Source organism: Malaclemys terrapin, chromosome 7 (assembly GCF_027887155.1).
Source record: "Malaclemys terrapin pileata isolate rMalTer1 chromosome 7, rMalTer1.hap1, whole genome shotgun sequence".
Classification (NCBI taxonomy): Eukaryota; Metazoa; Chordata; order Testudines; family Emydidae; genus Malaclemys; species Malaclemys terrapin.
Window position 1 is genome coordinate 55570435 of NC_071511.1, and position 15159 is coordinate 55585593.

At 47.6% G+C, this 15159-nt stretch overlaps 1 protein-coding gene across 5 annotated transcripts in view; it reads right to left on the reverse strand.

Annotated features, from left to right (window-relative positions):
* Positions 1-15159, reverse strand: part of NDST2 (N-deacetylase and N-sulfotransferase 2) — a 245676-nt gene that overhangs the window by 43669 nt on the left and 186848 nt on the right. Inside the window, exon 1 of one of the 5 annotated variants that reach the window (XM_054034854.1) lies at positions 13958-14102. The exons of the other annotated variants lie outside the window; for them this stretch is intronic. The gene's annotated coding sequence lies outside the window, so the exon portion shown is untranslated. Of the gene's footprint in view, positions 1-13957; positions 14103-15159 lie in introns of those variants that run through there. 5 annotated transcript variants of the gene reach the window in all.

Here is a 15159-nt window from a genome sequence, read left to right on the forward strand (position 1 = left end):
CCTATGCTAAAAAGACAAGTCCAGGGCCTCATTAATGTCATTACTATGAGAACAACAAAAACTGAATCACAAAACTCTCAATAGCCCATACTATATTTGTTAATCTCTAAGGTGCCACAAGTACTCCTCGTTCTTTTTGCGGATACAGACTAACACAGCTATCGCTCTGAAACCTTCCACAAGTCAAGCAGCTTTGATACTGTGACCAGGCTTTGTTCCTCCATCAGCCTTTGCATTTCCTAATACACTTGGTTAAAGGACAAACAGCCTAAATAATTTTTACTGTTAATTCTGAAGCAATTTTATTTGGAAGATTTTATGCCACTAAGAAAAAAAGTTCTTAATAAAAGTACAATTGTAGCCTGTGATGTTGAAAGCAATTAAACATATGCTTAATTTTAACTTTGAAGTCAATGGGGCTATTCATATGAGTACACTTACATACCTGCTTAAATGTTCCCAGGTTCCTTAATTTTCAGTATTTGTTTTTTTGCCTATGGTAGTTTTGTAAATTCAAGTAAGATACCCTGCTAGCAGTGGCTTAACTAAACCACAAAAAACACAGTATTTACGGCTTAGTTTATTATAAATTTAATCAAACGGCAATAACACACATTTTCAAATTAATTTTAAAAAGCCTCAACCTGATGTAAATCAAATTATTTAAATTGCCCTGCACTCGACTCTGGATTGGGGAGGGTCGGAGAAGCTGGAAAACAGAATCCCTCCACAGACAGGGAGGCAGATTTCAGCCTTATTGAGGAAGACAAAACTCCAAGACCCGCTAGAGAATGGAACCAATTGGTGTAATTCTAGACTTTGTTTTCTTCAGCATGTAAAACACATACGAGCTGACAACTGCACCCACCATTTGAATCCTGATATCCAAGCAGCTACTGTAGAGTGATTACACCAGTATAGTGGGTCTCATGCTCTTCCTTGAATTTTTTCAAAGAAGAGACGTATTCCAGAGTGTAGAAGATGGGAGTTCATTCTGCACAAATATCTTAATAACAACGGACTCTTATGTTTACATTGTATCTTTCACTTTAAAGAATTCCAAAGCATTTTGTACACTATAAAGAACAGTCATACACAGAGAAATCTCTACATTCACCGCTAGGGCCTTGTCTACACTAGAAACAGCAACTGTCACCACCAGAGGAGCAACGGTATTTGGGTCCATGTGTTTTTACCACTGTGAATACCCCTGAACCCTGTCTATACTAGCAACCTAGAGGCTGGCAGGTGCTATAATACCGGTACTAATTTTACTCATGTAGCAATTCCCTTAGGATGAAACATGGCAGCTGTTTAACAGCACACAGACAACAGTACATGACAGTTTAGTGAAGAACACTGCACTCAAATAAAACTGTAAGAAGAATTTACTACTAATCATGTATACAGTGCTTAAAATGTACACAATGCTCTACAAAACCAAGTCAGAAGTGCTCCCTGCCCTGAAACACTTACAGTCGTAGATAAGAGACAAGATCTGGAACAACAGTAATGAGAAAGGAGCATACCGAGTGATTATTGGTCAGGAAAACAAAGTGGGAACAGTTGCTGGAAGGAGACAGAGGGTTTGGCAGAGAATAACAGAGACTGTTCTAAGCAAAGGAGGAGCACAAAAAAAAGGTGCAAAGGGGAGAGTGGGAGGAGATGAAGGGAGCAACAAGAAGTGAGAGAGGGGAAGCAAAGCACAGAGGTAAGCTAGGAGCAACTACTCAGGGAGGCAGAACACCGTTACAAGAGACGGAATTTACCCAGGACTATAGTGCTAGATGCCCTCTTCTTTATAAAATAAATAAATAAATAATCACATCACAGGTTCATTAATCAGCACAAGACGGGTGAACGCCTAGACCAGGGGTAGGCAACCTATGGCACGTGTGCCGAAGGCGGCACACAAGCTGATTTTCAGTGGCACTCACACTGCCCGGGTCCTGGCCACCGGTCCAGGGGGAGGATCTGCATTTTAATTTAATTTTAAATGAAGCTTCTTAAACATTTTAAAAACCTTATTTACTTTACATACAACAATAGTTTAGTTATATATTATAGACTTATAAAAAGAGACCTTCTAAAAATGTTAAAATTTATTACTGGCATGCGAAACCTTAAATTAGACTGAATAAATAAGACTCGGCACACCACTTCTGAAGGGTTGCCAACCCCTGGCCTAGACTGTTTAACATCTCATCTGAAACACTGTTTCCAGCAGCAGTTCCCCTATCACCTTTCAGGGCCACTGTATTCAGTACTGACTCGGGAAGGAAACGTGAAGCCTGTTAAAAATCACCAACTCCTGCAGTTGCCTAGATGGAGCTTGCGGGGTGGCTTCCCATCCAAGTATTGACCAGAGTCTGTGCGGCTTGGCTTGTGTACCTGGCACATTCACAGCCCAAAGGGGTATGTCTAGTAGAGCTGGGTGAAATTTTTCAACCAAAACTTTTTTTGGGTGAAAAATGCAGATTTGGCTAAACCAAAACATTTGCTGAATTTGTGTCAATTTCACCAAACTGTTCCTATAGACAAGTTTCAGAGTAACAGCCGTGTTAGTCTGTATCCGCAAAAAGAAGAACAGGAGTACTTGTGGCACCTTAGAGACTAACAAATTTATTAGAGCATAAGCTTTCGTGGACTACAGCCCACTTCTTCGGATGCATATAGAATGGAACATATAATGAGGAGATATGTGTGTATATATATCTCCTCATTATATGTTCCATTCTATATGCATCCGAAGAAGTGGGCTGTAGTCCACGAAAGCTTATGCTCTAATAAATTTGTTAGTCTCTAAGGTGCCACAAGTACTCCTGTTCTTCTTTTTGTTCCTATAGAAATTCTCAAAAAAAGTCAATTAATTTCAATTAAGTTTTGCGTTTTTGATCCAACACATTATTATCATTATTAATTATTATTATTATTATTTAGTTATCATAGTTCCTACGAACTCCAGTCATGGCCAAGGAACCCCTGGGGCTCAGTGCTGTACAAACACAGAACAAAAAGACAGTCCCGCCTGAAATGAACTTTTCTTTTTTGAAATTCCCAGTGAATCAAAAACATCCGTTATTCTCCCTGCTCTAGCATCTGTGTTCATCAGCGTCTCTTGCCAGAGAAGCAGCATTTGGGGAATGAGAAATAAGTCAAAAAGAGTGCACACATGCAAAGAAACTGCCTAACTATGGTCTCCCAATGCTCACTGCCAGCCCAATGGTAGCGCATTTCCTATGGCGAGAGAATCAATTAATCATTGAGTGGTATCACAGCCACATTTTATAGATCCCAGGCAAAAACTATGTTGAGTTGGAGTTATGGTTAAATATCAGCTATTTAATTAAAATATGCTATTGGAATGATGAAAATATCCTAAATACAAGTGTTACAAATCCAGGAATTTCAGAGTCAAGGTTAAAACTTAAAAGAAATCCAAACATATTAAAGGTATGGAAATTATTTCAGTAACAGCATATACAGACTCTTCAAACTTGCCATATAGCTAAAAATCATTGAACCAGGGTCGGATTAACTTTTTGTGGGCCCGGCGCCAAACATATTTGTGGGCCCACCTGGGGAATGATTGTAAAAGGGGCCGGGGGTAAAAGCACAGTGGGGCAGGAGCTAGGGTTGGTCTCTGGAGCAAGGGAGGGGTCAGGGGTAAACTGCAAGCGCTGCAGGACTGGGGAGGGGGTAAACAGGATCCCCCCCCCCCGCACCTGCCCACATAGAGCGGGTACCTACCTGGTTCTAGCCCATTCTCTTTGTCTCTCTCTGCACTGAGCTGTCCCTCCTCCCACAGCAGCAGGACAGATTCTCTTCCAGCCCTCTGGGGTGGGTGTTGGGAGTGGGAGGAGCGGAGGCTAAATGTGGTTACTCCTATAACTGGACATTTAGTTTCCAGTCAGCACTGCTAACCGGACACTCAGGTCCCCTTTTCTACTGGAGTTTCCAGTCTAAAACTGGATACTTGGCAACAGGGGTGCCAGAAAAGCCTGACGGGGGGAGAGGGGCAAGCAATAATTTTTAAAAGAGGGCTAAGCCTTAAGGTGGGGGGGGGGGCAAGTGGTGGGTGGGCTAGGAAGTGGAGAGGAGCTAATGGGTAGGGCCGTGTCTGCTGTACTGCCCAGGTAAGTTGGAGACTGTGGGGATCAGCTGACACAGTATCCAGGGCCGGTGCAAGGATATTTTGCACCCTAGGCAAAACTCCTACCTTGCACCCCCAGCCCCGAGCATCGCTTATTATAAATTTTCAAAAATGAATACAGTGGAGTCACATCTTACGCGGGGGTTACGTTCTAAGGTCAGCGCGTAAGAGGAAAATTGCATATAGTGAAAATTACCATAAACTACAGTACACACAGTATACACTAGAACAGGGGTCCTCAACCTATGGCATGCATGCCAGAGCTGATTTTTTTTTTTTTTTAATGGCAGGTTGTGGGTCCCAGCCACCGCTGAGCCTGCTGCCGGCCTGGGGTTCTGTTCACTCAGCTGCCAGCTGGGGTCCCAGCCAGCGACTCCGCTCAGCCTCCTGCTGTTCACCCAGGCTGGCAGGAGGCTGAGGGGGGCCGGTGGCCAAGACCCTGGCTGGCAAGGGGCCGGCAGCTGGAACCCCAGATCGTCAGCAGGCTGAGCAGGGCCGGCGTCCGGGACCCCAGACTGCCTGTGGGCTGAGCTCCTCAGCCCGCTGCCGTTCTAGGGTTCCATCTGCCGGCTCCTGCCAGCCGGGGTCCCAGCTGCCCGCCCCGCTCAGCCTGCTGCCAGCTGGGGTCCTGGCCGCCGGATCCACTCAGCCTCCTGGCGGCCTGGGTGAATGGAACCCCAAGCCAGCACGAGGCTGAGCGGCTGGGACCCCGACTGGCAAGGGGCCGGCAGCTGGAACCCCAGACCAGCAGCGGGCTGAGCAGGGCCAGCGGCTGGGACCTCAGCCTGTCCCAGCCGCTGGCTCCGTTCAGCCTCCTGCTGGCCTGGGTGAACGAAACTCCAGACTGGCGGACAGAACCCTGGGTGAACGGAACCCCAGACCGTTCACCCAGGCCGGCAGGAGGCTGAGCGGAGCTGGCTGGGACCCCAGCAGGCTGAGCGGGGCTGGCGGCTGGGACCCCGGCTGGCAGGAGCCGGCCCACTGCTGGCCCTGCTCAGCCCGCTGCCGGCTCAGTGAACGGAACCCCAGGTTGGCAGCAGGCTCAGCGGTGGCCAGGACCCGCAGCCTGCCATTAAAAAAAAAAAAAAAAATCGTCTTGCGTGCCACCTTTGTCATGCATGCCGTAGGTTGAGGACCCCGTTCTAGTGTGTACTGTACTTCATAGTAATTTTCACTATACATGATTTTCCTCTTATGCGGTGACTTTAGAACCTAACCCCCACATAAGATGTGACTCCACTGTAGCGTAAAAAAAAAAAAAAAAAATTGGGGCTCCGCTTTTTAGCGCCCCCAAATCTTGGCAGCTGCCTAGTTTGCCTAGTGGTTACACTGGCCCTGACAGTATCCCCAGCCCAGGTGACGTGACAGCCAGTGGTGGATTTAGAGTTAGTGGGCTCCCCCAGCCCTGGGCTCAGCTTCATTTTTGGGGCTCCTCCTTGGGATCCAGCCAAGAAAAAGAACATTCTCTCGTATCTCCCCCCGCCCCCATGTTTCATTCTTTTTTTCTTCATCCTCCTCCTTTAAGTAATAGGAAGTAAATGAAAATAAAGTGAGGTACCTTGATTGTTCTTGTAGTCTAACTTATTTTCCCACAGACCACTTGAAAATCACGGAGGGTCTCGACGGACCACTTAATGATCTTTCCAAATATTGTAAAAAAAATGTTGGGGTGCGGACTCTGGCCAGGAGCGAGGACGGGGGCTCAGGGTTGGGGCAGGAGGTTGGGGTGTAGAGCACTTACCTGGGGCAGCTCCTGTTTGGTTCTCAGGATCGGGGTGGGGATGTGGAGGGGTGCAGGAGTCAGGGCAGGGGGCTGTGTGTGTGTGAGGGGGTGCAGGAGTCAGGGCAGGGGCTGGGGGGGGCGTGAGGAGTCAGGGCTGGGGAGGTGTGGGGGTTGCAGGGGTCAGGGCTGGGGGCGTGAGAGGGGGGTGCTGGGGGCTGGGGAGGTGTGAGGGGGGATGCAGGAGTCAGGGCAGGGGACTGGGGAGGTGTGGGGAGTGCAGGGGTCAGGGCGGGGTTGCAGGGGTATGTGAGGGGGTGCAGGGGTCAGAGGGGGCTGGAGGTGTATGAGGAGGGTGCAGGGGTCAGGGTGGGCAGAGGGCTGTAGGTGTGGGCTGGGGTTGTGGAGGTGCTCACGCAAGGTGCTGGAGGGGGTATGCCCCAATTCTAGCCCCTTCCCCAAGGCCTTGCCCCCACCTCTTCTCCTCCTCCTCCCTGGAGTGGCATGCATGCTGCAGCTCCGCTCCTCCTCCCCCCTCCTGCCGGAAAGCAGCTGATCGGCGGGGGGGGGGGGGGGACGGGGGGGACGGACATAGCATGCTGGGGAAAGAGGTGGGGGAGGAGCTTGGCTGCCGGCAGAGCCTGCCACAGAGCCCCAGCAGCCGGCAGCATCAAGCTTCTGACCCCACAGGAGAGAGTGGGGGGCAGAGAAGAGCGGGGGGGGCCCTTTCGACCATGGGCCCGGCACCATGGTAAATCCGGTACTGCTGTACACTGGCTACTCTGAAGAAAGTACAAAAATACACTGTTAGGGCACCCACATAATTTTAACTTTGCTCTACAGTGATGTCAGACAATAACTGTCCGATTTTGGTTAATGTATCTCAGTGCCTGTAGTCCCAGATTAGATTAAACTCAGGTTAAAAAGAAGAGGATATTTTTTCTTTTTCCCCTCATGGTGTCACTGCACAGGGCAGAATTAAGGCTGTTTGGGTGACCTACTTGCATTTCTATACCTTGCTCGGTGCAGCCAGTGCCCAAGAATTACACAATTTTTAGCTACAAGAGAAGTCTGAAGAGTCTGTTATTCTGTTACTGAGGTTATTCAAGGCAAAAAATGACTTTTAAATTCTCACACTATTACTTTGGCGTTCATTCTGGAGAAGACAGGTTGTGTTTTTCATACATAACAAAGAGACCGAGTCCCTACTTTAAGTGCAAAACTCAAACTTAACTATGGAGCTGTGACCAGCGTTTTCAGAATCACATGAAGAGTTCACAGACTGCACTCCAACCCCACCTCGGAGCACCAAGCTGTCCTTCAACACTACTGAGGTGGGGCTGGTTGATGCAAGCTGGTGACCTTTATTCAAACAATACATTCCCAATCTGCTATACCTGTCACCACTCAGCCTCGCTGTTGCGCTGCCTCTTGACTGCACTTCACCTCTCTTGTGCCTGCACCTTCCATTCCAGCTTATCCAGAGCGACCATACAAAATGTCACAGGCAAATGCATCTCAGCCCCAGCTCTTCACTCGAGCGAGCCTGTCAAGCTCTGAAAGAACCTGTGCATTCCACCTTCAGAATCCTGCTCAAAATGGAGAAGGAGGGGGACACAGCCAAACACATAAGTTGAAAGGTACACCTCAGTGCCATGACAAGGTGCACCTTCCCTTCAGCCACACTGGGCCATCAGCTTGACAAATATCTCTAATTTCAGCTCCAGGAAATCAACCAATGCAGCCCTCTGGTTTCAATCCCCTTGATTCCTTCTGCTCCGGTGGGCAGCCTTTTACTAGCAGTAACTGATAACTATCTGAGCAAAGCCAAGGGGTGTGCGTAAGGGCTATCCAAAAAGATGCTGCTCTCACTCACATTGCCAGTGTAGTTAATGCAGGGGCCCTTTTCTGACACATTCCCGCACACACCCTGGGGCCTCAATCTTCTCCTGTTCCTCAGAGGTTATCGGACAGTAAGTTCTCCTGAGTACAGAAATGATTAATCTTGAGTGGAGAAAGAAGCCAGTAAGGAAGGCCAACTTCTGGAAATGCATGTAATGAGAAAAGCCCTTTCAGTGCTACTGGCCTCCATGTCTCCTTGAACACTCAGGGGAAGGGATGAGGGAAGAGCAACAGCATCAAAGAGATAGAAGCAGAATGAGATATTTGGGTCTTCGCTCCATGTTTGGTCCCCAGTCCACAAGCATTAGAGGCAAGGTCACAGATTCACTACTCACGTCGGCTATGATAATGTGAGGGAGTGGGGTGAGAATTAGGACTTCTGGTTCTAGCTTCAGTTTTGTTATAGACTGTGTGGCTCAACTTTGTGCAAGACACATGAACTTCCTGTGCTGCAGTTACCCCAGAGGTGAAAGTAAGCCAGTACGCCCCGGTACGACATACCGGCAAGAGCCAGTTTGCCGTACCGGGGTGGCCCAGCTTCCCCAGGGGGCAATTTAAAGGGGCTGGAGCCCCAGGCCCTTTAAATTGCTACCAGAGCCCCACTGCTGGAGCCCTGGGGTAGGGCTGCAGGGCTCTGGGGGCTATTTAAAAAGTCTGGGACTCCCGCTGCTTCTACAGAAGCAGGGGATCCGCAGGCCCTTTAATGGGGGGAGGGATAGCTCAGTGGTTTGAGCATTGGCCTGCTAAACCCAGGGTTTTGAGTTCAATCCTTGAGGGGGCCACTTGGGGATCTGGGGCAAAATCAGTACTTGGTCCTGCTAGTGAAGGCAGGGGGCTGGACTCGATGACCTTTCAAGGTCCCTTACAGTTCTAGGAGATGGGATATCTCCATTATTATAAATTATAAATAGCCCCCAGAGCCCAGGGGTAGCGGGGGGCTCCAGGGGCTATTTAAAGGGCTAGGGGCTCCAGCTGCCTCTGCTGCCCTGGTCCTTTAAATAGCCGCTGGAGCCCCGCCGCTTCCCCAGGGCTCCCGCGGCTATTTACAGGGCCGGGACGGTAGAAACAGGGGAGCCCCGGGCCCTTTAAATAGCCCCCAGAGCCCCGGGCTGCTGCTGCTACCCCGGTGGGGGGGGGCACTTACCTTACAGGGTGGACTGGGGCTGGCTCTGACTCCCTCAGCCACGCCCCTTCCGCCCTAGGCCCTGCTCCTTCCGGGGGCCAGAACTGGCCCAGGCGTACTGGTAAGTCACTGGACTTACTTTCACCCCTGAGTTACCCCATCTGTAAAGTAGGGACACGTCTACACTGGGGTGCTATGAAAAATGATGTCTGCATGGCACTCAGACGGAAAGAGCTATATTAATGTGAACTATTTTCTAACTGAGGGCAACTCACACACTTCCGTACACTGGTAAAAGATTTTTATTGCTGTCTGCTCTGTTGTAAACATTCTGGATTATGAAATTTGAGACAGTTACAAGGTGGAAAATCCCTCAGTAGTTTCCAATTAGAAAAACAATTCTAGCTTTACACACTTGCTTATAACAACCCCATGGATGAGAGAATTTATTTTCCTTCCATTGCACCTATCTCAGTTCTTGTACTGCACCCATCATTAGGGGGGAGGGAGAGCTGCAGACACTCATGTACCACTCTAGTATGGGGCTATGGAGGTTAAACTGCTGGGAATGGCATTTATTTGGGGGTGGGGGCATTTTCTTTGACTAAAACCCCACATATACAAAACTACACAGGACTTTGCAAAGGCACAAAATAGCAACAAAGGAAGATGCTATTTTTGGCCTCCTATCTCTTACAGAAAAATACCCCTTATCTCTTCCATGCATCGCAACTTGAGGAGCCAAAACTAAGCACCAGGCTAATTTCAATCAACCAATTCAACGTGAGTGAAATGAACCAAGAGATCCAGACCAATCCCCCAGTAAGAGATCCCATGTTGTGCCTAATCACTTCCACCTCCCTCTGGAGCTCCCATCAGAGATGCTGTGTATGTAGGCCAGAGGGGGACACTAGTGACCTATGCAAGATGCTCTCTCTCCCCATTCCCTCTGGGGTTACATGTGTGGCCACCACATGATAAAACTGGTATTTTAATTTTCAATGTAAAAAGGCTTCCTACTCCCCAAAGCTCCCACTGGTATCATTCAATGGCCATTAAGGACCAGGGACTGCCACATAAAAACCTCCCCCAAACAGGAACACAAAGCAAATGAAGAGGTTAATGTCTTCCTTTTGTCTTCCCCTTCTCCCAACCCAGTTTGCTGTTTTACAGAGCAGGGACTTTACATCACCCCAACACATGTAATGGAGTGAAAGACAAGTGCACCCTTTCTGCTGTGAATTAACCCCAAACCTTACTGTCTTTTGTTTAGGAGAAGGCACGGTGCTGGCTTGAATGTGACTTCTGAAATGGTTAGCAATGAAAACAAATCCCTTGGAGGAATATTTTGCATTAAATATGGCTTCAGATTCACAATGAAACATTCCAGTACCAGCCGTATTCACATAGAACAATGCGGGGTCTCTCTCTGCCAGCCCTGCACCTGGCTTGCTTGCTCTACAGAGAGTTTGGTACTGCCCTGAGGGAGTATTAGATAAGCAAGAGCTCTGCGCCTTCCTTTCACCTCATGCCTGGGCTCATCCTATGTATGTGAACAGGCTTAGTTCATAGACTTTGCTTCTTATCTCTCCCCCCAACCCTGCATGTTTTGCAGATGATTCGCATGAATGAGCAAGAGGAATTGCAGCTCTGGGATCCCTGGCACCCTATTTGGAATCAGCATCAGGGATGCTCTCCCCATCCCCCCTCTCCACAGGCAGGACAGGATGCGGCACATTCCCAAGCTGGTATAGAACTGGATGTTTGGGAAGGAGCTTCACAGTCACTCATCCTGCCTGCACGGCAGCTGCCAGCAGAGAGGAGACAGCCTGTGTGTGCTTTAGCAGACTCTGGAACAATAAGGTGCAGGAGCCAGCATGCTTAAGGGGGCTGAATGGGACAAGATAACTGTCCCAGTCTGTAGGGGATATTCCATACATACCAGTCTCCCATCTGAGGGCAATCGACTTTGCCAGCTTTCAAACAGACCTAAAGTCTTATGGGCACAGGGATACTCCCTTATGAAACATTGCCAGGAACAAGCACCCTGCAACATGACAGACACTGAAATACCCACCCTATTTTAGGTTTCAGAGTAGCAGCCGTGTTAGTCTGTATCAGCAAAAAGAACAGGAGTGCTTGTGGCATCTTAGAGACTTTTGCTTATGCTCAAATAAATTTGCTAGGCTCTAAGGTGCCACAAGTACTCCTGTTCTTTCCACCCTATTTTAGTACAGCTGCAGAGGTCACACGCCAGGAGTGCTGGAACAATTTGTACAGTGGGGGTGCTGAGAGCCATTGTCCAAACTGTAAACCCTGGATATAATGGAAACCACTTCAAGTCAAGGGGTGCAGTAGCACCCCTAGTTCCACTGCCTATGGCATTACTTGAAGAAGAGAACTTCCAAGAGGCCCAGGTGTGTGGGGTGGGGGTGAGTAGCTAATCACATCTACACACCCTGAAGCAATACTACCTGACAGAGCGTGAGGTCATGTGAACAGACCTCATCTGTGTTTGGAGACGCATGGCTGCAACACCTGAAAAGCCTGCCATACACAACCTGAGACATGCTACTGGGCTTGTAAAATGGTTGTTTCGGTGTTAGGGATAGTAATGGGGCTAATGACTCTAGCTCTGTGTAGGATTTTGCTTCTTTACACTGTTGAGAATCCACATAAGACGGGCAGACTGTGTGCTCCGGAGATCGTAAAATGATGGAGAGCAGAATGATCATTTTTATTTTTATAGCCACTGCTTCCAAATAATGAAAACAGATAAGCCTTTTAGAGTGTTGTCTAAGGATTGCAGCAGGGAAATGGGAAGCAAGATTCCTGGCTCTGTCACAATGTGACTTTTGACAGGCTGGTCACACTCTGTGCCTCAGTTTCTTCATGTGTAAAATGGGAATGGCAACAATACATGCCTCATTAATCGCTTTGAGATCTTTGGATTTAAGGGATTATAGAAAGGCAAAGTATGAGTATTCCTCCTGTGGCAATGCAGGGAAAGAACTCCAGCACAGCAAGCACTGCTGCTCACTATCCAAAGACACATCAGATTCACAGCTCAGATGTCTTGTGCTGCTCTACTGTATTCCAGCAGCAGACATGCACTGAATAGCCCTGGCATATTCCACCCTCTCCTCACCCTTCACCTACATTTCCCTAGGTTAGCGGTGGGCTGTGACGCAGAAGGTGTGCACTTGGCCCATCGGGTGGTGTCAGCACTGTATGTTCAACAGGAACTTCACTGGTTGATTAAAGAATATTGTTAATGGTCTTGGAATTAAGTTCCATCTAATGTCCCTCGACCAGCAGGATGGTAGCTGCATTATGGAGTTCCGTGATGGGGGAGAAATCCTCCAGGAGAGCAGTTTAGACCTTTCTCCCCAGAAAACCAACACTGAAGAATCTGTGATACAAAGTTACTCAAGGCTTTGCTTTCACTAATTTTATTCTCTGTTCTTCATATACATTTATATGAATCTCTCTTTTGAAGCTTTCAAGTTACCAAACATTACTTTTAAAGCCTCTGGTTTTGCTCCTGACATGAAAATGAAGATTTAAACAGCTGTATAACAAAGCTCTAGAAAACAATGTAGAGAACAATACTGCCCTGGCCCTTGGGGGATCGACAAGATCTAACCTGATCTTCAAATTTTCCATCTCTAATTTCTCTGGTCTTTAAAATGACTTCACCAGTTACTGATTTCGCTGCAACGTGTTCCTCCCCAGAGCAGTCTGCTTACCCAGGACTAAAGTGACTGACTGATAAGGGTCAAGAGTGTGTTTACTTGTAATATAAGTGAGTTTAATAGGACAAGACATGCAGTTATACTAGGATCCCTGTGCTGTTCCGATGCACCGTGAGCCACCAAGAAAATATCTGAACTCCACACTGGGCAATCAATCAGATTCCTCCTTTTATCCAGCACATTTTAGAACCTAAATTTAACCCAGTAGCAAGCCAAGACAAAGCAACAACCTATCAGCGAGGGGCAGAGAGGAGGAGGAGGGGAGAGAGATAACAAAGAGTCTTAATGGCCATGACAAGCCAAATCACCTAATACAGTTACTATACTGCAGCCTCTCATCCCTTCTCCTGCAGCATGGCTCTTGCAGATGAAGATTTGCTAAATAAACAGTCAAATGACAGTGCACAAAAGCAAGCTAGAGACAAGCTCCCTTGTACCTGCCAGAGTATAAATGACAATCGATGTGAAACACTACAAATGCTTTCCAACTCCCTACCTTTAAAAAGCGTGTTTCAAAGTGAAGTGGGATCTCTCCAAGGTGTCCAGGAAGCTTGGTCTGATAACTCTGACAGCCAGCAAGCCAAGGAAACACACCCAAGAAAAAGGGGAAGTGAGGAAAAGCACAAGTCCCAGAGCAAGTCTTCACAAAGACATGAAAGAAGCAAGCTGGCCCTTCCTGAAAAGGCAGCTGGGCTGCACAGCCGGTGGATGGCTGAACAGTCATTTGTAGCAGTGGCTCTTTTCTTTTCCCTTGGAGTTGCCAAAACCTCTCAAATCAGTTTGTGAACATGAGGACACTGGAATTTTACACACAGAGAAAAAATGTAAATAAATCTACACTGAAAGCAAGAGCTTCACTGCTGAGCATGGTGAGCACCGGACAGAGAGTAATCAGCTTGCAAGGAAGGCTGTCTGCAGCCACAGGTGAGCTAAGCAGGGTCCTATATAATAGAGGGTCCAGCAGCACAGTTTTTTTCACCTCATTTCACAGCTCCTATCTGAAAAGCTTCCACCTTATTCTCTGAAATCCCAGAAATAAAGTAGGGATAGTGGTGTCCAGTGGGAGGCAGAGAGAAGTCTGGCATGAAGCTAGGGTGACCAGATGTTCCGATTTTATAGGGACAGTCATGATTTTTGGGTCTTTTTCTTATATAGGCTCCTATTACCCCGCACTCACCCCTGTCCCGATTTTTCACACTTGCTGTCTGGTCACCCTACATGAAGCAGTCATCAGTCACTCCTGTGGGGTAGGAAATCACAGATTAAATTGCTTGTCCTTTTACACATACTGCGTATCTACTCACAAGAGGGCTTTGAACTCTGCTCGCACAGCAGCTGAGGCGATCTGGCGGTGGTTCAAAGCATTGCTTGCGAAGCCACTAAAGCTCCCCGTTGGTTCCGACACAGAACGAGATGCAGAGAATCCCCCAGCCCCTCTGAGACAGCACAGCCTGGTGCTGCACCACTGGAAACGAGTTCGCCTTTTGTTTCAACGGGGAGAGAATCCGGAAGAGGAAAACGAAAAATGTAGTGCCAGGGAGAATGACAGCATGAAAAGCCACATCAATCAGATAAGGAGCGAGGGAGGGGTAGGGACGGGAGGAATGGAGCCCACACAGACAGCAGCGCCTGACACCCCAGTACACATTGATATGTTGCTGGGGGAGTTTGTCTTTTGAAGCGGTCATGTGTTTATGCTGCCTACAGATATGAAGCTCTCAAGGTGAGAAGTGCTAACCTAGGGAAATTTATTCACCAGTGGAAAATTACTCCTGTTGCCACACTGTAGCTTACAACTTCACCCAAACCAATATCTATTCGATGAACAAATCTCATAAAAAAAAAACAAATTTTCCATATGACATATGACCAACAAGCCTCCAGTCAAACATACTGAGGCCCTACTATAGGAATTTGAGTACGGGAATAAATAATAAACATGGTAAAAGGATCAATTCCTTGTGCACCAAAAGGGAGAAACAAGTGTGTGTGTGTGTGGGGGGGGGAATCAGCACATGAACAGGTTGTGCATTCATTAAATCTAACCGTGTTTCACTAAACTCTGAGCCTTATTAAACAGGTCCATGATAGAATGGTCTTAGAAATAAGAGTCTAGAGCAATGCAGGGGGGGGAGCAGAATGTGCTAGAGGAAAGGATGGTTATGAGTAGATGTAAAGCTCTGTATATGCTTAAAGTTTTATTCTTTGATAGGCAGCGCATCAGGGCAAGGGGGTTTCAGACAGGACGACACATTGGCATAGCTCTCCAGAGGTTAATTTAACAGCTAGTGATAGAGAGCACAGAACTAACACTTCAGTAATGAGACACCAAAATCTTACAATGAAGCGAAAATAGAAGAATGCAGAGAAATCAGGGAACATTATGGAAGGATGTTAAAGCAAACATCACAGGAGGCCCAAGCCTGACTGATTTAGATGATGCACTCTCTGTTAGCTGCAGACAGCATCTTTCAAGGTTTTTCCAACAGCTATGTACAGTGCTAGA